Source organism: Dasypus novemcinctus, chromosome 14, assembly GCF_030445035.2.
Source record: "Dasypus novemcinctus isolate mDasNov1 chromosome 14, mDasNov1.1.hap2, whole genome shotgun sequence".
NCBI lineage: Eukaryota > Metazoa > Chordata > Mammalia > Cingulata > Dasypodidae > Dasypus > Dasypus novemcinctus.
Genome location: NC_080686.1, coordinates 8,690,920 through 8,715,725, shown reverse-complemented (window position 1 = coordinate 8,715,725; position 24,806 = coordinate 8,690,920). Strand labels below are relative to the sequence as shown.

General features: G+C 38.7%; 1 protein-coding gene across 4 annotated transcripts in view; it reads left to right on the top strand.

Moving 5' to 3' along the window:
• LOC101433889 (zinc finger protein 596-like) overlaps positions 1–24,806 on the top strand; it is a 96,660-nt gene that overhangs the window by 9,666 nt on the left and 62,188 nt on the right. For 2 of the 4 annotated variants that reach the window (XM_071207812.1, XM_071207811.1), the window contains exon 2: positions 8,902–9,086. The exons of 1 other annotated variant lie outside the window; for it this stretch is intronic. The gene's annotated coding sequence lies outside the window, so the exon portion shown is untranslated. Of the gene's footprint in view, positions 1–6,312; positions 6,460–8,901; positions 9,087–24,806 lie in introns of all 4 variants that reach the window. One more of the 4 variants, XM_071207810.1, reaches the window with a different exon arrangement.

Below are 24,806 nucleotides of genomic sequence, written 5' to 3'. Positions count from 1 at the left end.
CAATGTTACCCATCCTCCCATCCCTAGCCCTCCTCAAGCCCGCAAAGCCCCACCCAAAAGTAACCCTATGCCCCCATTTTATCCCTTCCTTGTACAAATACTTACCTCCAGCTTATCATAGATTTCACCCATCTAGGTGTCAGCTTACATCCTTCCTCTCCCCCCCAAATTCCTTTAAGCCTATCATCCAGTCTCTAGCTCTCTGAGGCAGCTTGGTTTACTTATTTCATATCATTGAGGTCATGTAGTATTTGTCCTTCAATGCCTGGGTTGCTTCACTCAACATAAGGTTCTCAAGATTCATCCATGTTATCACATGTGTTTGTAGTGTATTTGTTCTTAAAGCTGAGTAGTGTTACATTGTATGTATGTACCACATTTTATTTATCCATTCATCTGTTGATGGGCATTTGGGTTGATTCCAACTTTTGGCAATAGTGAACAATGCTGCTGTGAACATTGGTGTGCATATATTGGTCTGCATCCTTGTTTTCAGTTCTGCTGGGTATATACCCAGCATTGGAATTGCTGGGTCATATGGCATATCTATAGCTAGGATTTTGAGAAACCGCCAAACTGTCCTCCAGAATGACTGGATCCTTCTGCATTCCCACCAGCAGTAGATAAGTGTTCCCATTCCTACACATCCTTTCCAGTACTTGTAGTCTTCTGTTTTTTTCATAGCTGCCAATCTTATGGGAGTAAGATGGTATCTCTTTGTAGTTTTGATTTGCATTTTCCCTAAGAGCAAGAGATTTGGAGCATTTTTTCATGTGCTTTTTAGCCATTTGTATTTCCTCTTTGGAGAAGTGTCTGTTTAAATCTTTTTCCCATTTTTTAAATGGGTTGTTTGTCTTTTTATTTTCAAGATATAGGAGTTCTTTATATATGCAGGATATAAGTCTCTTATCAGATATATGGTTACCAAATATTTTCTCCCATTGTGTAGGCTCTCTTTTCACTTTCTTGACAAACTCCCTTGAGGTGCAGAAGGCTTTAATTTTAAGGAAGTCCCATTTATCTATTTGTTCTTTTGCTGCTTGTGCTTTTGGTGTGAAGTTCATGAAGCCATTTCCTATTACAAGGTCCTGTAGATGCTTCCCTACATTTCTTTCCAAAGTCTTTATGGACTTGGCTCTTATATTTAGGTCTTTGATCCATCTTGAGTTGATTTTTGTATACGGTGTGAGTTGGTAATCCTCTTTCATTCTTTTACATATGGATATCCAGTTCTCCAGGCGTCATTTGTCCAATAGGCCATTCTCTCCCAGTTGAGAGGGTTTGGTGGCTTTATCGAATATTATATGACTATATATATGAGGATATCTCAGAACTCTCAGTTCAGTTCCATTGGTCTGTGTGTCTCTCCTTTTGTGCCAATACCATGCTGTTTTCACTACTGTAGCTTTGTAGTATGTTTTTAAGTCAGGTAGTGTGATTCCTCCAATTTCATTTTTCTTTTTCAGTATGTCTTTGGCTATTCGAGGCCTCTTTCCTTTCCAAATAAATTTCATAGCTAGTTTTTCTAGTTCATTAAAGAATGCTGTGTTGATTTGTATTGGGATTGCATTGAATGTGTAGATCAGTTTTGGTAGGATAGACATCTTAATAATATTTAGTCTTCCTATCCATGAACAGGGAATATTCTTGCATTTATTTAGGTCTTCTTTGATTTCCTTGAACAGTCTTGTGTAGTTCTCTGTGTATCAGTTGTTTACATCTTAGTTAAATTTATTCCTAGGTATTTGATTTTTTTATTGACTATTGTAAATGGTATTTGTTTCTTGATTTCTCCTGAGCTTGCTTATTATTGGTGTACAGAAATGCTACTGATTTTTTGCTCTTTGATCTTATAACCTGTGACTTTACTAAACTCATTTATGAGTTCTAGAATCTTTGTTGTAGACCTCTCAGGGTTTTCTATGTATAGGATCATGTCATCTGCAAATAATGAAATTTTGACTTCTTCCTTTCCAATATGAATGCCTTTTATATCTGGTTTTTGCTTCAGGGCTCGAGCAAGTACTTCTAAGACAATGTTAAATAGAAGAGGTGATAGTGGGCATCCTTGTCTTTTTCCTGATCTTAGAGGGAAAGATTGTAGGATTTCACCATTGTAAATGATGTTGGCTGCAGTTTTTTCATATATACTCTTTAACATGTTCAGAAAATTTCCTTGTATTCCGATCTTTTGCAGTGTTTTTATCGAGAAAGGTGCTGTATTTTGTCAAATGCTTTTTCTGCATCTATAGATATAATCATGTGATTTTTTCCCTTCAATCTGTTTATAATGGTGTATTACATTGATTGATTTTCTTATGTTGAACCATCCTTGCATACCCGGAATGAATCCCACTTGGTCATGGTGTATAATTCATTTAATGTGTTGTTGAATACGGTTAGCAAGTATTTTGTTGAGGATTTTTGCATCTAGGTTCATTAAAGAAATTGGTCTGTAATTTTCCTTTCTTGTGGTGTCTTTGTTTGGCTTTGGTACTAGGGTAATGTTGGCATCATAGAATGAGTTAGGTAATGTTTCTTCTGTTTCATTTTTTTGGAAGATTTTTGGCAAGTTTGGCATTAGTTTTTTCCGGAATGTTTTGTAGAATTCACCTGTGAAGTCGTCTGGCCCTGGGCTCTTCTTAGTTGGGAGGTTTTTAATGACCAGTTCTATCTCTTTACTTGTGATTGGTTTGTTGAGATCATCAATTTCTTCTTTCATCACTATATCCTGCTTATGTGTTTCTAGAAATTTGTCCATTTCCTCTGAATTGTCATTTTTGTTGGAATATAGTTTTTCAAAGTATCCTCTTAAGGTAGTCTTTATTTCTGTGGGATCTGTGGTGATATCTCCTTTCTCATTTCTTATTTTGTGTATTTGCCTCTTCTCTCTTTTTTTCTTTGTTAGTCTAGCTAAGGGTTTGTCAATTTTATTGATCTTCTGAAAGAACCAGCTCTTGGTTTTGTTTATCTTTTCAAGTGCTTTCTTATTTTCTATTTCATTTAGTTCTGCTCTTATCTTTGCTCTTTCTTTCTTTCTTCTTCTTGTGGGGTTACTTTGTTGCTTTTTTACTAATTCCTCCAAATGTGCTGTTAGTTCTTCAATTTTTGCTCTTCTTTTATGATGTATGAATTTATGGCTATAAATTTCCCTCTCAGAGCTACTTTTGCTGCATCCCGTAAGTTTTGTTAGGTTGTGTTATTTTCATTATTTACAAGATAGTTATTCATTTCTTTTGAGTTTTCCTCTTTGGCCCACTGTTTTTCTAAGAGTGTACTGTTTAATTTCCATATCTTGGTGTGAAATCTGGACCTCTGGCCCTTGCAGATTTCCAGCTGCACTCCACTGTGGTAAGAGAAATTATTTTGTATGATTTCGATCTTTCTGAATTCATTGAGCCTTTCTTTGTGGCCTAGCATATAGTCTATCTTGGAGAATGATCCATGTGCACTTGAGAAAAATGTGTATCCTGCTGTATTCAGGTGTAATGATCTGTATATGTCTATTAGATCCAGCTCCTCTAATATACTGTTCAAAGTTTTTGTTTCTTTATTGATTCTCTTTTGAGATGTTCTGTCCAAAGTTGATAGTGGTGTATTAAAATCTCCCACTATAATTGTAGAGGCATCTATTCTTTCACTTAGTTTTTCCAGTGTTTGCCTCACATATTTGGAGGCTCCCTTGATAGGAGCATAAATATTTATGATCGTTCGTTCTTCTTTAAAGATTATCCCTTTCACTAATATGTAGTATCCATCTTTGTCTCTCACAATTGTTTTGCACTTAAAGTCTATTTTGTCTGATATTAATATAGCTACACCTGCCTTATTTTGGTTATTGTTTGCTTGTAAGATTGTTTTCCAGCCATTCACTTTCAACCTCCTTGAAGCCCTGGGTCTAAGATGTGTTTCTTGTAGACAGCATATAGATGGGTCATATTTCCTTATCCAATCTTCCATTCTGAATCTTTTGACAGGTGAGTTTAATCCATTGACATTCAATGTTATTACTTTCAGGGAATTATTTATGTTAGCCATATTTTTTTGGGACTTGTGTTTGTCATATTTTGTTTGTTTTTTTCCTCCTCTTTTTGTTGCTCTTACACTCTCCTCCAACTCTGTCTCTCCTGTTTTTTCCTTTCTTCCTGCAGAACTTCTTGAAGGGAAGGATTCTTGTTGGCGTACTCTTTTAATTTCTGTTTATCTGTGAATATTTTGAACTCTCCATCATTTTTGAATGCTAGCTTAGCTGGGTAGAGTATTCTTGGCTGGAAATTTTTTTTTTAGTACCTTGACTATATCATCCCACTGCCTTCTTGCCTTCATGGTTTCAGATGAGAAATTAGCACTTAATCTTTTGGAGCCTCCCTTGTATGTGATGGTTCTCTTTTCTCTTGCTGCTTTTAGAATTTTCTCTTTGTCTTGAGCATTGGATAATTTGATAAGTGTATGTCTTGGGGTTCGGCCTGTTGGGGATTTATGGTGTTTGGGGTGCGTTGTGCTTCCTGGACATGTACATCCATCTCCCTCAGTAGATTTGGAAAGTTTTCAGCCATTATTTCCTCCAACACCCCTTCTGTCCCTTTCCCTTCTCTTCTCCTTCTGGAATGCCTATAATACATATGTTTGTTTGTTTTGCATTGTCATTCAGGTCCCTAAGTCCCAGCAGGATTTTTTCTATCTTTTTATCGATCAGTTCTACTATCTGTTTTCAGATGTACTGTCTTCCACGTCGCTAGTTCTCTCTTCTGCCTCTTCTAATCTGCTGCTATTTGCTGCGAGTGTTTTTTTGATTTCTTGAACTGTGATGTTCATCACCATCATATCTGTTATCTTTTTGTGTATGTCTGCAATTTCTTCTGTATTTTCTCCAAGTGTTTTCTTCATATTGTTAATCTCTTCCTTTACTTCATTAGATTGGCCTCTAATATATGTTTTGAGATCTTTAATTACTTGTCCGATGTTCTGCTCCCCTTCCTGGTTTTTAGTTTGCTCATTGGATTCAGCCATGTTTTCCTGATTCTTGGTTTGGTTTGTAGTTTTTTGTTGCTGTCTGGTCATCATTTTATCTTGATGGGTTTAATCAGTTCCTTAGCTTCTTTGTCTAGTCTTGGGGATTAATTAGTTGTTGTTCATGCATAAGTGTTATGTCTTCTCTTTGTCACTTTGTTCTTCTTACTCTATTTTCTTGTTGCTGGCTAAGTTCACTTTGAAGGAAAATATTAGGGCCAGGGAAAGCAAAATGAGTAAGAAAAGAAAATTTATAAAGTAGTATTGGTAATAAATGTTAACAGCAACAATGTGAGATCTAGGAGAATGTATATTAGGCTCATGCAAGTTGTATAGAGTTATAGCAGTAAGTAGAGTACCTATAATGAGACAGTCAACTGAATATGGGGAGGAATATAGTATGAATTAAAAGGCCAGTGTTTTCATGAGAGAGAGAAAGAGAAAAGAAATACAATAATATCAAGAGTGGCTAAAAGAAAACAGAACAAAGGTATTAGAAATAAAAAGTCAGACAATTTGGGGGCCAAAGAAAGGTAAGTGGAATTAAGAGAAACAGTAGATAGTGGAGGGTATAAAGATGTAGGGGAAAGGTGATAGTGTAGGTGGCTCAAATCAATACACACAGAAAAAAGGAAATGGAGGATGAGGAAACACAGCAAATGTGAAGCGCTCCCTGCAGCACCTATTATATAAAGAAAATAAAATAAAAAAGAAGAAAAAGAGAGAAAAGAAAAAAAAGAAGAGAAGAGAAGGGGGGGTGGCAGGAACAAGCAAGATAAAGAAAAAGAGAAAAAAAAAACTAAATAAATGAAAAAGGACCTTGGGGGATAAAGTGGGAGAAAAGATCAGGAGACAATGCAACATTAACAACCACAACAAAAAAAAAAAAAAAAAAAAAAAAGAACCAACGTTTCAAGCTGGGAATCCTCTTTGCAGTTAAATAAAATGCTTAGGGATGTGACCTTCCCCCTTTCTCCCTTCCTCACTTCTCTGTCTCCCAGGGCAGCAGGAAAGCTGCTTGAGAGGTCCGGTAGGAGATTCAAGTGGGTCCTTGTTGAACCAACTCAACACAGAAGATTATGACTCCTTATTTCAGTGTGAGAGCACCTACACCTCACCAAAAACCCCAAATAATGTTACTGGAAGCTTGGATAGCACGTCCTACAGTCCCTCCCCCTTAGGTGTGCTAGAGGAGGTCTAATTGATTTTCTGACTCCACCTTTTCCCAGACCAAGTTTCCTATCCCAGGACGTTTAGCTAAATTGGACTTCCTCAGTAGACTCACCTCTCCTTTCCTCACAGACTCCCCCCAAGTCAGCTGGTACACTCATCCAAGCTCAAGGAGAAAGAAAAACAACAGCAAAAACCAAAAACGCGGAGGGCTATGGTAATCAAGGACCTCAGACGGACTTCAGGGCGTGGTGAATTCGGGAATATTGCAGACTCAAGGTGTGTGTGTCTCTGGAGCGTGGGCTACTAGGGTTTAGGGGATGCGTGGGAACCACACATCCAGTTAACACTGGGTTTGGGAACACTGCAGCACAACAAAGTTTTCAGGGATTGCCGCAGCCGGGTCGCCAGCCCTAGGGGGAGTGGTTCTGCCTACAACTTCTGACCTCTGTGTCAGAAACCTATAATTCCACCTCTCAAAAGAATCTCTTCTGTCACTTGTCTCCCCAAATTGACCATCTAGACACCTTCTGCCCTGCAAGCCCCCAAAACCGCCTGCTCAGGGTTTGGGAACTCCTGAGCAAACAAAGATTTCAGGGATCGTCGCGGCTGGGCCTTCAGCCCTAGTGGGAGGGGTTCTACCTACAACTTCTGACCTCCGTGTCAGAAACCCAAAATTTCGCCTCTTGCAAGAATCTCTTCTGTCATTTTCTCACCAAATCGACATCCAGATATCTCCTGCCCTGCAAGCACCCTAAACAGCTCGGTCCAGCAGGACTCCAAGCCTACTCAGCCTCTTCTTTGCAGCAGAGATTATGAGGTGCACTCGCTCAGATGCCATCTTGCCCTTCCTCCTCCCAGGTCTCTTTTGGTTCCCGTTTGCATGCAATATTGCTAATTATTCATCTGTCCATTTATCTATGTATCATTTTCTAAACATTTGAAAGTAGGTTATATACATCATGGTCCTCGAACTCAGTATTTCTATGCACACTTCCTAAAAACAAGGCTGTTCCCTTAATTAATCACTTTTAAGTACAGTTATGAAATTCAAGAAATTTAATATTGATATAAAGCTTACAGTCTGTATTCCAGTTTCTCCATTTGTCCCTTATATCCTTATATCCTTCTGAGTTTTTTCTCCTCCATTGTTAGATCCCAACTAGGATCACGTATTGCATTTAATTGTCATTTACTCTTTAGATGTTTTTCTTTTTCAAATTGTGGATATATACATATATAACTTTCCCATCTGTACCACTCCCAAGCATACTTTTCAGTGGGAATGATCTTATTCACAATGTTGTGCTTCCCTTACTACCATCCCTTACTACCATCCATTACCAGAATTTCCTTTCACCCCAAACAGAAATCATAAACCCATTATGTGCTATCCCTACATTCTTCTCCTAGCCCTACTCCTAGTATTCTGACCTTACGAGTTTGCATATTATCACCATTGTATGTAAGTGGACTCTTATCTCACTTATTTCTTCATGTCTGATATCTCAGTCAACAAGATGTTTTCAAGTTTCATCAATGTAGTGACTTATCAAAATTTAATTCCTTTTTGAAGTCTGAATATACGTATGTGTCACTTTTTATTTATTCATTCACCTACTGATGGATATTTAGCATGCTTCCATCTCCTGGCTATTGTTTTCATAATGCTGCTGTGAACACTGGTGTCCAAATGTCTTTCTGAGTCCCTGATTTTACCCATTTTGGTACATACTTAGAAATGGTATTGCCAGGTCATATTATAATTCTATGTTTAACTTGTTGAGGAGCTGCTTAACAGCTCCATAATAGCTAATGCATTTTACATTCACACCAACAATATATGAGGGTTGCTATATCTCATCTTTGCCAGGACTTAATATTTTCCATTTTTTTGTTTTTTGTTTTTAATAATAGCCATGCTTCTTGTTGTGACGTTATATCTCTTTGTTGCCCTGATTTCATTTCCCTAATGAATTTGATGATTGGCTTTTCCATTGCTACAAAGAAAGCTGTTGGATTTTTAATTGAGATTACATTTAGTCTGTACATTGCTTTGGATAGAGCTGATAATTTACCAACATTTGGTCTTCCAATCTGTGAACAGAGATATGCTATTTTAGGTCTTATCTAATTTCTTTCAGCAATGTTTTTTAGTGTGTTATGAATAAGTCTTTTATATCCTTGGTTAAATTTGTACATATTGATTCTTTCTGTTGATATTGTAAATGGAATATTTTCTTGCTTTCTTCTCTGAATTGTTCTTTACTAATATTTAGAACCATGGCTGATTTTTGCATGTTGAAGTTTTTTTTCTTAGTGAAATTTATTTTTAGAGAAGTTTTAGATTTACAGGAAAATTACATAAAAAGTATAGGGAATTCCCATGTAACACCCTATGGCAGTTATTATTTTATGAATCCCAAAAAGAGAAAGATTATGTTTGTACACTAATCTTTTCCTCTGGGTGTGATGCCCTTGGATTGCATTAAATTCACCTGAGATGTCTTTGATTATATTACTGTTAAGATTAGGGCTTTTGATTATGTCAGTGGGCATGACTCAGGTTGAGTACCCATCCCCTTGCTGGACCTGTTTTAAATGGACACTCAGATAGGGAAGAGAGAGCTCTGTTATTTTTGATCTGGCCATGTGACAGGAAGATGGGTCAAACAGCTGAAGCCCTGGGAAAGATGAACCATTTTGTCTGATATGTTGCAGCTGACCTTGGAAAGAAAGCTGAGACTAAATATAGGAAGCCCTGAGTGACAAGCCCTATGCCAGCCTGCAGCTGAAATCAAGAAGAAGTGCAGCAGTTGAGCCTGAGAGAGGACACCTAGAGGGAAAGGCTGAAACCTTGCAGAGATCACCTGCCATCTTGATTCAATACATGGCTGCTGACTTTGGTGAGAGAGTACCTCTTATGGTACCATGAGTTGGACTTTTTACTGCCTTGTAACTGTAAGCTTTTACCCCAAATAAATACCCTTTATAAAAGCCAACAGATTTTTGGTACTTTGCATCTGTAGCCCTTTGACAGACTAATAATATACTACTACCTCCACAGCTACATACAAATTTTTCCCATATTATTAACATCTTATATTAGTGTGGTACATTTGTTACCATTGATGAATCAATATTGAAGTGTTACTACTAACCAAAATCTATAGTTTACATTATGGTTCACACTTTGTGATCTGTAGTTTTATAGGCTTTGACAAATGTATAATATCATGTGTCCATTATTGCAGTATCTTACCAAACTAGTTCACTGCCTTAAAAAGGCCATGTGTTCCAACTATTCATTCCTCCCCCTTCTTCCTGAACCCCTGGTAACCACTATATTTATATCAATGCTAGGGTGTTTCTGTTAACACACAACAATAGCCACAATATCAGTCAATCTATTTTGGTCCATGGTTACACAGGTTGAAGATTTTTGAATTTATATCCTTAAGGGATGTTGGTCTTTTTTTTTTTTTTTTGGTACATTTTTGTGGCTTTGATATTAGGGTCATGTGAGCCTCAGAATAAGTTAGGGATTGTTCTGTCTTCAATTTTTTGGAGGGTCTGTTGGGTCCCATAGTTTTGTTTTTTGTTGTTTTTGTTTTCATAAACTTCATTTTTAAAGAAGCCTTAAAATATAGAAAGGTTACATCCAAAATACAGTGGATTCCCATTTGCCCCCTACACTACCTCTCTCATTCTCCCCTATTAATAGCATCTTACATTAGTATGGTACATGTTATAATGGAATAACAAATATTGAAGCATTGCTGTTAACCATGGCCTATAGTTTACATTATGGTTTACATTTTGTACTGTATAATTTCATAGGTTTTGAAAAGATGTGTCCATCATTGCAATATCATGCAGAATAATCCAGTGCCCTAAAAATGCCCTATTCTTCCCTCCTCCTTCCCTCAAAACTTCTGGTAACCACTGTTTTTATATCAATGGTAGAGGTTTTCCCCTCATTGTTTAAGTCGGTGATACAAGTTTCTCCATTACTACAATAATGCTGTGTCTACTTCATCCATGGTTTCCTTCCCCCTTTTTTGTTTTTTCATTCCTCCATCTTGATGAATTTGGGATGGTGATGCCCACTCTGTTTCAAATTGAGAGGGGCCGTAGATCTTATATGGCAAATGGAAGGAACTGTTTTGCTTGCAGTTGTAGATCCTCTTTGCTTTTTGGTCTGGGTTGTCCATCATCGTCAAGTTGTTACCTGTCCTGGGCGAATCCAAAAAGCTGGAGAGTAGGTGTTGGCTGCAACTCTGCTGAGATTCAAGGCTCAACCAACATATGAACAGACTGAAGATTTAAGTCTCTGGGACATATATTTAATGGGTTTACTACTAATTGTAGGTTCAAATAGAAGGGGTGGAAGAATCTTGTATAAGGAAATTATAAATGAATCTAACTCTGTTACATCGGGGAAATAAGTTGTATAATCCAAGGTAGGCCCACTGACAGGGTACTGATTTCATGGGGTTGTGTGTCTTGCCTGTAATGTTCAGATATCTAGAACCCTCAAGAGCACCCCTGTTTGATGGTTTACCACTGACGTTAGTGAGATCTGCCTGAGACTTGTATAAGCAGAACCTCTGGAATGACTTCCCTACTCACTGTAAAATCTCTCAGCTGTGAACACTTATGTATTTAATTTTTCTCCCTTTTGGTCAAGGTCATTTTCCAAATGCATCAGAGATTGGTGCTTGGTTATAATGCCTCCGTACCAGGGAGGCTCTTCCCTGGGAGTCATATCCTATGTAGAGGGGAAGGTAGTGAGTTTATTTGCTGCCTTTGCCTTAGAGAGAGGCCACATTTGAGTAACAAGGACCTTTTCAGGAGGTAACTCTTAGGCAATAGATATTATTAGGCTAAGTTCCAGTTTTACAAGAATAAGATCATAAGTACAAAAATTAATATTGAGGGCTTGATGTATTTGTCTATTTTCTTTTATTAGGCACTGCCCATATACTCTAGAGATTTCTTGCTACTCTATTAGCAGGACACCCCAGAATGGGTATTTAATATTTTGTTGGTTACTGTGTAGGTCTCCATCCACTGAGATAACACCCTATGACCACATGAACATATTCCATAGAGGCATGCCCCATGTGCACTGTTCCCCACCCAATTCCCTACCACCAACACCCTGCACCAGTGATCCTCCTGTGCAATAGTTGATGAAAGAAGACTCCCATAACTGTTTCTCAACAACAGTCCCCTGCCTCCCCAGAGTTCACCTGTTCCTTCCTCTAGCCCCACCCCCAGCTATATGGATAGCCAGCCCCGCTCACACACGCACCCCAGCATCATTGATCCCATTCACATTGCTGTACCACCATCATCTGCATCCCCTGCCAACACCCCCATCCACTTTGTCATTGATTCTGCCCAGATTGAGCATTTGGTCACCTTCCTATGCCCTTTCTATCTCCGGGTAAACTAACTTTCAGACTCTTCCTCTGTGTCTCCTTAATGCTCTTAATTCATATTAGTGCACTCATGCAATATTTGCCCTTTAGAGACTGGTTTACTTCACTCAACATAAGGTCTTCAAGATTCCTCCATGTTTTCTCATGTATTAAAATCCCATTCCTTCTTATAGGTAAGTAATATTCCATCATATATGTATACCACAATTTGTTTATCCATTCATCCATTGATGGACATTTGGGTTGCCTGCAACTTTTGGCAGTCATGAATAATGATGTGACAATCATCTTTTGGTATCACTGTTTTCAGTTCTTCTGGGTATAATCCTAGTAGTGGGATTGCCAGACCCTATGGCAATTCTATTCTTAGCTTTCTGCAGAACTGCTAAACTCTCCTCCACAGTGGCTGCACCATATTACCATGTACTTTAACAAGTGTTTACATGTTTACATATACCAGCAGAGGGTGAGTGTTCTTACTCCTCACATCCTCTGCAACACTTGTAGTTTTCTGTTTTTTAATTGCAGCAAGTCTAATAGGTGTAAGGTGATATCTCATTGTAGTTTTGATTTACCTTTCCCCATTAATTAGTGATTTTGAGCATCTTTTCTGTGCTTTTTAGCCGTTTGTATTTCCTCTTTGGAAAAATGTCTATTCAGATCTCGTGCCCATTTTTTAAATGAGTTCTTTGTCTTTTTATCTTAGAGAGATAAAATTTCTGTACAGATCCTGGATATTAAGCCCTTATCACATAGGTGGTTTATAAATATTTTTTCCCAGTAAGTAGGCTGGCTACCTTTTCAGTTTCTTGACAAACTCCTTTGCATCACAAAAGTTTTTAATTTTAAGGAGGTTCAACTCATCTATTTTTTCTTTCATTGCTCATGCTTTGGGTGTAAAGTTTATGAAACTATTTCCTCCCACTGGATTTTTCCTACATTATCTTTTATGAGCTTTATGGTTTTGGCTCTTATATTTAGGTCTTTGATCCATCTTGAGTGGATTTTTGTATAGGGTGTGAGATGGTGATCATCTCTCATGCTTTTGAATACGGATATCCAGTTCTTGCAGCACAATTTATTGAGACTATTCTGTCCCAATTGAGTGCACTTGGTGCCCTTATCAAATATGCTCAGATCTATATCTGAACTCTCAATTCTGTTCTATTCATCAGTATGTCTATCCTTGTGCCAATACCATGCAGTTTTGACCACTGTAGGTTTGGAGTTTTCTTTTGCAGGTAGTGTGATTCCACCAATTTAATTTTTCCCTTCTAAGATATTTTTTTTGGCTATTTGGGATGCCTTATCCTTCCAAATAAATTTTATAATTGGCTTTTCCAGTTCAGTAAAAAGCTGTTGAAACTTTTATTGGGATTGCATTCAATCTGTTAATCAATTTGAATAGGATAGACAGCCTAATGGTACTTAGTCTTCCTATCCATGAACATGCAGTAGTCTTCTATTTATTTAGGTCTTCATTGATTTTCTCCAGCAGTGGTGTGTAATCTTTTACATCTTTAGTTAAAGTTTATTCCTAGATATTTGATTGTTTTAGTTGCTGTTGTAAATGGAATTTTTTCTTGATTTCCTCAGATTGCTCATTTTTTGTGTATAGAAACACCACTGATTTTTGCATGTTGATTACATATCCTGCCACTTTTCTGAACTCATTTATGAATTCTAGAATCTTTGGTGTGGATTTTTTGGGACTTTCTATGTATAGGATCATGTCATCTGCAAATAGTGGAAGTTTTAAAACATGCCATCTGCAAATAGTGAAAGTTTTACTTCTTCCCAATTTGGATGTTTTTTATTTCTTTTTCTTGCCTAGGTGCTTGAGCGAGTACTTCTGATACAATGTTAAATAAGAGTGGTGACAGTGGGCATCCTTGTCTTGTTCTACATCTTAGTGGAAAAGCTTTTTACCTTATCACCGTTGAGAATGGTGTTAGCTGTGGGATTTTCATATAAGCTCTTTATCATGTTGAGGAAGTTGGCTTCTATCTTTTTAAAAATTTATTTATTTATTTTTTGAGGTACCAGGGCTGGGGATTGAACCCCGGACCTCATATGTGGGAAGCTGGCACTCAACCACTGAGCCACAATGGCTCCTCTGAATTGTTTGCTTGTTGTTGTTTTTTTTTTTTTAGGAGACACCAGAAACCAAACCCAGAACCTCCCTATGTGGGAAGCAGGTGCTCATCTGTTTGAGCCACAGAGCCATATCCACTCCCTATTCCTATCTTTCAAAGTGATTTTTATAAAGAAAGGATATTGTATTTTGTCAGGTGCTTTTTCTGTATTGATACAGATATTGTGATTTCTTTCCTTTGATCTGTTAATGTGGTGTATTACATTGATTTTCTTATATTGAACCTTCCTTACATGAGTGGGATAAAATTCACTTGATCATGATATATAATTTGATTTATGTGTTTTTGAATTTGATTAGCACATATTTTGTTGAGGATTTTTGCATATGGAGTTTTCTTTACTTATAGCATCTTTTTGGTTTTTATTTTCTTTTTTCTTATTTCTCCCCCATCTCCCCCCATCCGTTGTCTGCTCTCTGTGTCCATTTGCTGTGTGTTCTTTGTGTCTGTTGTATTCTCATTAGGTGGCTCTGGGAACCCATCCTGGCACCTTCCAGAGTGGGAGAGAGGTGATCATTCTCTTGCTCCATCTCGGCTCCCTAGTTCGCTGTGTCACATATTGTCTCTTTTCTCTGTCTCTTTTTTGTTATGGCATCTTGCTGCATCAGCTCTCTGTGTGGGTGGCACCACTCCTGGGCAGTTTCTGCTTTCCTGCATGGGACTACACTCCATTGCACAGGGGCCACTTGCGCGGGGGGCACCCTTGTGCCGGGTGACACTTGTGCACAGCAGCACTCCATGTGGGCTGGCTTGCCACACAGGCCAGGAGGCCCTGGGTATCAAACCCTGGACTTCCTATATGGTAGGTGGAATCTCTATCTGTTGCCATATCCACTTCCCTACTTGTAGCTTCTTTATGTTGCTTTGGTATTAGGGTGATGTTGGCATCATAGAATGAGTTACGTAATTGTGATGGTTAGGCTAATGTGTCAAGTCGGCTAGGTAATTGTGCCCAGTTGTTTGGTCAAGCAAGCACTGGGCTAACAAGGGCATTTATGGACTTTAGTCACCATTGATTTTACTGCAGTGGTAAATCATAGATAGCTGATTACAATTACATCAGTCAGGAAGGTTGCCATCAGCAGTGAGTGTTGCTTTATCCAATCAGTTGAATGCCTTAAAAGGGGAAGTGATTCCAGTATTGAGAGAGAATTTCCCAACTCGTCTTTGGACAGCCAGTGTCTCTCAAAACTCGTCAAGAACCTTCACTGGACATTCATTGCCGCCCCTGGTTGTAGCCTGCCTGCAGAACCTGGACTTGTGCATCCCCACAGTCACATAAGAGACTCCTATAGAATTGTATACTGTTGACAGATATCTCTTTTTGATTCTGTTTGCCTAGAGTACCCTGACTCATACAGTAATGTTCCCTCCTCTACAATTTTTTGGAAGAGTTTGAGTAGGATTGGTGTTAGTTCTTCTGGAATGACTGGTAGAATTTGCCTGTGAAGCCAAACGGTACTGGAAGTTTTCTTGGCTGTGAGGTTTTTGATGACTAGTTCAATCTCACTACTTATGATTAGTCTGTTGAGTTCTTCTGTTTCTTCTTTCATCAGTGTAGGTTGCTTGTGTGTTTCTAAAACTTCATCAGTTTCATCTAAATTGTCAACATGTTGACATACTAAATTTCAGAGTAACCTCTTATGATAGTCTCTATTTCTGTGAAGTCAGTGGTGATATCTCCTCTCTAATTCCTGGTTTATTTATTTTTTGCTTGTTCTTGCTGTTTTTCTTTGTCTATTTAAGGGTGTGTCAATATTATTAATCTCTCAGAAAACCAGCTTGTGGTTTTAATAATTATTGCTAATGTCTTTTTAGTCTCAGTTTTATTTAATTCTGCTCTGTCATTTCCTTTCTTCTCCTTGCTATAGGATTAGTTCATTTTTCTTTTTCTAGTCTCTAGGCATGTAGTTAGGTCTTTGATTTCAGCTTTCTTCATTTTTAAGGTAAGCCTTTACCTTAAAATTTCCTTCTCAGCACTGAGTTAGCTGCATCTCATTAATTTTGATATGTTGTATTCTCATTTTCATTCGCTTCAAAGTAGTTATTGATTTATCTGGCAATTTTCTCCTTTACTCCACTGATTGTTTAAGAGTATGTTGTTTAGCTTCTATAGGTTTGCTCCTGTTCCAGTTCTCTGTCCTTTATTGATTTGTAAGTTCATCCCATTGTGGTCAGAGAAATTACTTTGGATAATTTCAGCCTCTCTGAATTCATTGAGAGTTGTTCTGTGGTCTGGCATATGCTATATCCTGGAGAATGATCCATGAGCACTCAAGAAGAATGTATATCCTGTTGATTTGGGGTGTAATATTCTGTATAGGCCCATTAAGTCTAGTTCCTCTAATATATTATTCAAGCTCTCTGTTTTTTATTGAGCCTCTGGCAAGATGTCCTGTCTAATGGTGATAATGGTATATTGAAGTCACCCACTATGATTGTACAAGCATCTATTTCTCCCCTTAGTTTTGCCAGTAATTACCTCAAGTGTTTTGGTGCTCCCAGTAATGTGCATAAATATTTATGGTTGTTCCTTCTCCTTGATTGAGTACCCCTTTTATTAATATATACTGTTTTTCTTTGTTCCTTACAACAGTTTTATATTTAAGGTCTATTTTACCCGATATTAGGATAGCTACTCTTGCCTTTTTTTGGTTACTGTTTGCATGTAAAACAGTTTTCCAGTCTTTCACTTGCAACCTCTTTGTGTCCCTGGGTCTAAGGTGAGTTTCTTGTAGACAGCATGTAATAAATGGATCATATTTCCTTATCCATTCTGCCAGTCTTTGCCTTTTGATTGGGGGTTTTAATCCATTAACATTCAGTAATACAACTGTAAAGACAGTATTTTAGCCATTTTTTCTTTAAGCTTATGTATGTTGTCTTTTATTATTATTTGTTTTTTTATCCTTTCAGTTACTCTTTCCAGTAATCTTTCTTTCTATACTATCCTCCAACCCTCTCTCTCCTGTTTTTTTCCCTACAACCTGCAGAGCTTTCTTTAGTATTTCTTAAAGACCAGGACTCTTGTTAACAGACTTTCTCAATTTATGTTTATCTCTGAATATTTTGATCTCTCCTTCATTTTTGAATGGCAGTATTGCTAGATACAGAATTATTGACTTGCATTTTTTTTTCTTTCAGCTCCTTAACTATGTCATATCACTGCCTTTTTGCCTCCATGGTTTCAGATTAGAAATCAGTACTTAATTTTATTGAGCTTCCCTTATATGTGATGGATCTCTTTTCTCTTGCTGCTTCAGGATTCTGCCTTTTCTTGAGCTTTTGACAGTCTGATCAGTATGTTTCTCAGGGTAGGTCTGCGTGTATTTATTGTACTTGGAGTACACTGCACATCCTGGTCATACATATACATGTTCCTCATAAGAGTTGTGACATTTTTGACCATTATTTCCTCAAACACTTCTACTGAAGCCTTTCCCTTCTCTTCTCATTATGGGCATTATGGGCATATGTTTCATGTTATCATTCAATTCCCTGAGTCCCTGCTGAATATTTTCCTTTTTTGTCAATCTGTTCTACTCCCTATGCAATTTTGGATATCTTCTCTTTGACATCACCAATTCTTTCCTCTGCCTGTTCAAATCTGTTGTTATATGCTACTGGTATATTTTTAATTTCTTGCATTGTGCCTTTCATTACCAGAAGATTTATCTTTTTATTTATGTTTACAATTTCTTCTGTATATTCCCCATTGTCTTCTTCATATTCTTTGTTTCTTCAGTCATTTCATTGAGTTAATTAAGCATATTTGTTTGAATATCCTTGCTTAATTGTTCCATGTGCATTATCTCCTGCATTTTAGTTTGTTCATTAGAGTGGGTCATGAATTCCTGTTTCTTAGTTTGGCTTTGAATTTTTTGCCAATGTCTCAGCATGTGTTTATCTTGGTGTGCTTATTTAGTTGGTTAGTAACTCTAGTCTAGCATTTAATTTTTGTTTTCGTTTTATGTTAGGAATTTTCTTTATCACTTGGTACCACTGTTCTCTGTCCTTGTAGTTGCCCGTGTTTAACTGAAATAATACTGAAAAAATATTAGGAATTATGGGAAGATGGCGATGGACTAACACACAGAGCTGATGTTCTCACAGAAACAATGGAGAAAGAGCCCGAAGCTGTCTGAGGGACCTGCTTTGGGGGTTAGCAAACCAGGATAGTGCTGTACATCTCCCAGTAGGGTGAGGGACAGAGAGAAGAAGCCAAAATGACAAACATGAGTTACCAAGTCCCCGTGGTGACCGGGAATGGCTCCCCTCCGCTGCCCCCAAGATGTTAAGCTGGGGTGAAACCCCTAGCTGACTGCAACCAACTGAGAGGGAAACAGACATCTTCCTCCCTGTCAATTGTTTCAAGAGAAAAGGGAGAGGAGGTCGAGGTGCTTTTCTTCAGTGAATTTGGCTAACAGAGCCTGCTTTGAATCTCTGATCTGGAGATTCAACCTAGGAACACAGGAAAGCTGAGGCTGAAACACCTTGGTGGACAGATGTGCTTAGGAGTTCCCTCTGCTAGCCTGACTAGAAGTTGCAAAAACTGTTCTCTGCACTCTCTGTATCCAACACCTGGGAGAAAATCTGTGCCCCACTATTTAATCCCTGGCCCGATTTTGAAAACTTAAGATGGGCAATTTTAATGACTTAAAATAAATTGAACCAAATATCAAAGAAGAATTGTGGGGGAAAAAAAATAGGCAAAAGAGAGAAATAGGCCATCAGAGTAAATTCACCCACATACTCATTCAGATGCCTAGACATCAGTAGAAAATTACAAGCCATGCTAAGAAAAAGAAAGAGATGGCCCAGACTGAAGAACAAACTGAATATCCTAAAGAGGTACAGAATTTAATGCAATTTATCCATGATAATCACATAACTCTCATAATTACTTCAAAGAATTTAAAGAAAATATGACTAAAGAAATAAAGGATACTGAGAAGACATGGGTAAACATAAAGAACAATTTGAAAGCCTGCAAAGAAAAGTAACAGACCTTATGAGATCAGAGATGTGATGGATGGGATTAAAAATACTTTGGAGGCACATAAGAGCAGATTTGAATTGCTGGAAGACAGAATTAGTGATTTCAAAGCTGGAACATCAGAATTGGAAAAGACAGGAGAACCAAAAGAGAAGAGAGTGGGAAAAAAATGGAAAAGAATCTCAAGAAATTGAATGACAATGTGAAATGCATATTCACATTATTGGTGTCCAGAAAGGAGAAGAGAATGGAAAAGGGGCTGAAAGAATATTTGAGGAAATAATGGCCAAAAACTTCACAGCCCTTTTATGAAGAACAATAAATATCAATATCCAAGAAGGACAGTGCACCACAAACAGAAGAAATCTTAGTAAACCTACTCAGAGATATGTACTATTCAGAGAAATATCAGAAATAAAGAGTGGTTTCTGAAAGCAGCAAGAGAAATCAAAGAATCACATACAAGGGAGACTCAATAAGATTAAGTGCCAACCTCTCTTCAGAAACCATGGCAGCAAGAAAAAAGTGGTATGATGTGTTTAAGGTACTGAAACAGAAAAACTGCCAGCCAACAATTTGGTATCTGGCAAAACTGTCCTTCAAAAATGAGGGTGAGTTCAAAGACAAACAAAAATTGATAGAATATGTTACCAAAAGAGCAGATTTACAAGAGATGCTGAAGGGGTTGCTGCAGCATGAAAGGAAAAAACAAGGGAAAGAAATTTGGAAAAGAGTTTAGAAATTAAGATTATTAGGAAAGGTAGGTAGACTAAAGGATAAGAAGATGGACAATATGATGGTATGACAACAGAGAACTTAAGGACAAAATGGATGAAGCAAGTAATGCCTTTACAGTAATAACATTGAGTGTTAATGGATTGAATTAACAATCCATCTTGGATCCAATCAAAAGACTGACTGATAGAATGGATAAAAAAGTATTTGAGGGGAAGTGGACTTGGCACAGTGGATAGGGCATCTGTTTACCATATGGGAGGTCTGCGGTTCAAACCCCAGGCCTCCTTGACCCATGTGGAGCTGGCCCACACGCAGTGCTGATGTGTGCAAGGAGTGCCGTACCATGCAGGGGTGCCTCCCGCGTAGGGGAGCCCCACGCGCAAGATGTGTGCCCCGTAAGGAGAGCCACTCAGCGCGAAAAAGGCTCAGCCTGCCCAGGAATGGTGCCGGACACACGAAGAATTGATGCAGCAAGATGACGCAACAAAAAGAGATACATATTCCTGTGCCACTGACAACAACAGAAGCAGACAAAAAGAACACGCAGCAAATGGACACAGAGAATAGACAACTGGGGTGGGGCGGGGGGGAGAAGGGGAGAGAAATAAATAAAATAAATCTTAAAAAAAAAAAAAGTATATGGGAAGCAGAGTTGGTTCAACTGATAGAGCATCCATCTACCATATGGGAGGTCCAAGTTTCAAACCCAGGGCCTCCTGACCCATGTGGTGAGCTGGCCCACATGCAGTGCTGATGCGTGCAGGGAGTGCCATACCACGCAGGGGTGTCCCTCGTGTTGTAGGGGAACCCCACAAAGAGTGCGCCATCCAACGAGAGCTGCCCCACGCAAAAAAAAAAAGTGCAGCCTGCCCAGGAGTTGCGCTGCACATGTGGAGGGCTGAAGCAGCAAGATGATGCAACAAAAAAAGAGACAGATTCCCAGTGCCACTAACAAGAATGCAAGCAGATGCAGAAGAACACACAGTGAATGGACACAGAGAACAGACAATCGTGGGGAGGAGAGAGAAATAAATTAAAAATCTTAAAAAAAAAAGCATATGAGCCATCTATATATTGTCTGCAAGAGTCCCACCTCAGGCATAAAGATACAACCAGGTTAAAAGTGAAAGGTTGGAAAAGTTATTCCATGCAATAGTAACCAAAATAGCAGCTGGAGTAGTGATACTAATATTAAACAAAATAGATTTCAAATGCACATCTGTTATAAGGGATGAAGAAGGTCATTATATGTTAATAAAAGGGCAATTCACCAAGAAAAAAAATGACTATACTTAATTTTTATGCACCGAACATGAATGCCCAAAGATACATGAGACACACACTGGCAAAACTGAAGGGAGAAATAGATGTCTCTACAATAATAGTTGGAGACTTCAGTACACCACTCTCAGTATTGTATAGACCATCTGGACGGAAGATAAACAGCTTGAATAATATGATAAATGAATGTATTATTCAGGGTTCTTGAGGGAAACAGAATCAATAAGAGATATCTGTCAATAGTATGTGATTATGTAAGAGTCTCTCATGCAGCTGAGGGGATGCACACGTCCAGGTTCCACAGGCAGGCAATGAAAGTTTAATGAATGTTCTTGATGAGTTCTGGGAGATGTTGGCTGTCTAGAGACAAGCTGGGAAATTCTTTCTCAATGCTGGAATCACTTCCCCTTTTAAGGCATTCAACTGATTGGGTTAAGCATCACTCATTGCTAATGGCAACCTTCCTGATTGATGTGATTGTAATCAGCTATCTATGATTTACCACTGCATTAAAGTCAGTGGTGACTGAAGTCCATAAATGACCTTGTATTATAGTTAGCCCAGTGCTTGCTTGACCAAACAAACAACTGGGCACAGTTACCTGGCCAAGTTAACACAATAGCCTAACTATCACAGTCCACCCCTTGTCAACTCGACAACCATACTTAGTCTGTAAGTAAAAACAATAACAGACATGCATATACATATATATATATATATATATTTCTGCCTAACAATGTTCAACTGTCCTGCGTACAACTGGAAATGCCTTAATTCCATACAGATTAGGATGCAAGTTCTTGGGTAATATTCACTCCAAAACTTGACATCCTCAAATATTATGACATGAAATGGGATTCAACTTTTTATATTATAAGGGGAAAGTTTGGGGAAGAAGACAAATTTGTTTTCTGTACATATACAATCATCATAATGAAACAAGGAAAGAAGATTCATGGCCATTATAGTCCTCGTTTCTGTAACTGGTCACATGGTCGAAGTTCATATTTATCCCTACCTTCTTCCCTTACCCATTCCATGTTTCCATTACCCTCAGCAAGCACATCAGCTGGCCCTGGTTCTTTGCCTGGTGGGGTGACCCAAACTTTCATTCCTGAAGATTCTGGGCCATTATTAGTCCTGCTTGGATTGGGTTCTTGCAATTTTCCATTGACTTTAATTGTAGGACATGGCAGTACTAGGAGATCCCCTAGAGGATCTCCTGTATTCCAGGCAAACTCTTCTTTACCCGCATTATGCAGATGCAATCCTATTTCCCCTTGATAGTCCAGATCAATCACCCCAGCCAGTACAGTAATTCCCTTCTTTGACTGTTGATTCAGAGATGAGAGGAGGCCAAAGTGTCCAGGTGGCATTTTTAACTTCAGTTCACTGGAATCATTGTTGTGTTCCCTGGTGACAGCACTCCTTTTGGAACTAAAACTTGTAGACCAGCAGAGTTTGAAGTTGCAGGGACAGGAGGCAAAAATTTTCCTGGTGGGTCACTTAGGGGTAATAGTGACTGGTGCTACTCCCATTTCCACCCCTTGGTTCCTGGACCCATGGATCCTGGTTAAGGAAGAAACAGCAACATAGAGTGGATGCTGATTTACAGCATACACAGTCACCTGGAGAACATTGCCCTAGCCCTGCAAGGTATTGCCACCTAGTTGGCACTGTAATTGAGTCTTCAAAAGGCCTTTCGACTGTTCTATCAATCCAGCTGCTTCAGAGTGAAGGGGAACATGGTAAGACCAGTGAATTCTATGGGCATGTGCCCACTCCTGCATATCATTTGCATGAAATTCATTCCTTGATTGGAAGCAATGCTCTGTGGAATGCCATGGTGGTAGATAAGACATTCAGTAAGTCCATGGATGGTAGTTTTGCAAGAAGCATTGCATGCAGGAAATGCAAACTCATATCCAGAGTATGTATCTATTCCAATTAAAACAAATGCTGCCCTTTCCATGGTAGAAGTGGTTCAATATAGTCAACCTGTCACCAGGTAGCAGGCTGGTCACCTCGAGGAATGGTGCCATATTGGGGGCTGAGTATGGATCTCTGCTGCTGGCAGATTGGGCACTCAGCATTGGCTGTAGCCAAGTCAGCCTTGATAAGAGGAAGTCCCTGTTGCTGAGACCATGCATAACCTCCATTCCTACTTCCACGGCCACTTTGTTCATGAGCCCACTGGGCAATGACAGGAGTGGCTGCGGAAAGAGGCTGAACATTAGCTACAGAGCAGGTCATCTTGTCCACTTGATTTTTAAAATCTTCCTCTGCTGGTTACCCTCTGGTGAGCAGTCCTGTGGGACACAAAGATTTTCATGTGCTTTGCCCACTCAAAAAGGTCAATCCACATACCTCTTCTCCAGACCTCTTGGCCGCCAATTTTCCAATCATGTTCCTTCACTGTAACTGCAGAAACCCTGCGGGGTTGAGATTTCAGTTTCCTTTGTAACTCCGCTACTCGTACAATGAGAGTCTGAGTTTGGTTCTCAGATATTTTGAACCTGTGGCTATAGGAGACAAGATTTTCTTTCAGAGCACACATAGAAACTTTTGCATCATCCATTCAGTATTTGTTTCAAATTTGAAACCTTTAACTCATCTCTTTCTTTTGTAACAGTATCCAGAGTATCTAGGAGGAGCCATCCAACATCATTGTACCATTTGACTCCACAAAACTCTGTTAGGGTGTTGAAAACACTCTTACTCAGATCCTTGCTTCTTACAAGCATGGAAGTAGGGGACTCCAGTGATACTATTTTGTGTATCTCGATTGCCAACTCGCTCCGTGGACTGTTAGCAATCTCTTCATTATTGGAAAGGGAGTTGTCAGTACCCTTGAGTCCAATTAGAGTAGAAAGACAATTGCAAAACTCCCAGAACCACCTCAGACATCCCATGTTTAAGACTCTGTTCCTCAAGAACCACCCCACTCTCTGTACCAAGCTGTATTAGTCAGGGTTCTCTAGAGAAACAGAATCAACAGTAGATATCTGTCAATAGTAGGTGATTCTCTTTAAGAGTCTGTCATGCAGCTGTGTGGATGCACAAGTCCAGGTTCCACAGGCAGGCAACGAAAGTCCAATCACTATTCTTGATGATTTCTGGGAGATGTTGGCTTGCCAAAAACGAGCTTGGAAATTCTCTCTCAATGCTGGAATCACTTCCCCTTTTAAGGCATTCAACTGATTGGGTAAAGTGTCACTCATTACTGATGGCAATCTCCTTGACTGATGTAATTATAACCAGCTATCTATGATTTACCACTGCAGTAAGGTCAATGGTGACTAAAGTCCATAAATGCCCTTGTATAACAGTTAGCCCAGTGCTTGCTTGACCAAACAACTGGGCATAGTTACCTGGCCGAGTTGACACAATAGCCTAACCATCACAATGAACTAGACCAACAAACCATCTGTAGAGCACTACACCCTGAAACAGCAGATTTGAGTTCATCATTTGATGCACACCTGGGGTTGTTGCCTGAAATTGGAAACAACCTAGGTGTCCATCAATTAATGAAGGATAAACAAATTGTGTTGCATACACACAATGGAATATTATACAGCAGTAAGAAGAAATGAAGTTGTGAAGCATATGATGACATGGATGAACCTGAAGTACAATATGTCAAGTGAAACGAGTCACACACAAAAGGACAAATACTGTATGTTTGCACTATTACAAACTAAATATACTGTGTAAACTCATGGAGATATTAATTAGTATATACATCCCCAGAAAATAGGAGGGTAGAGCATGGAAAGCTTAGGATTAGTCTGCAGAATTGTTAAAAAAAGGTTGTTTGTAAATCTTTAAAATTAGTAGAAATGGTGAAAGCATATCATAGTGTATGCAACTCAGTGCTATTGTATGGGTAGGACAGTGGTTGAAAAAGGAACATCTAAGATATTCTAGTATATTACTAGAAGGAAAGCTAAAAAGCGGAAATGGAAATGTATAAGATAGTAAAACCTCGTGTAAAACATGAATGTG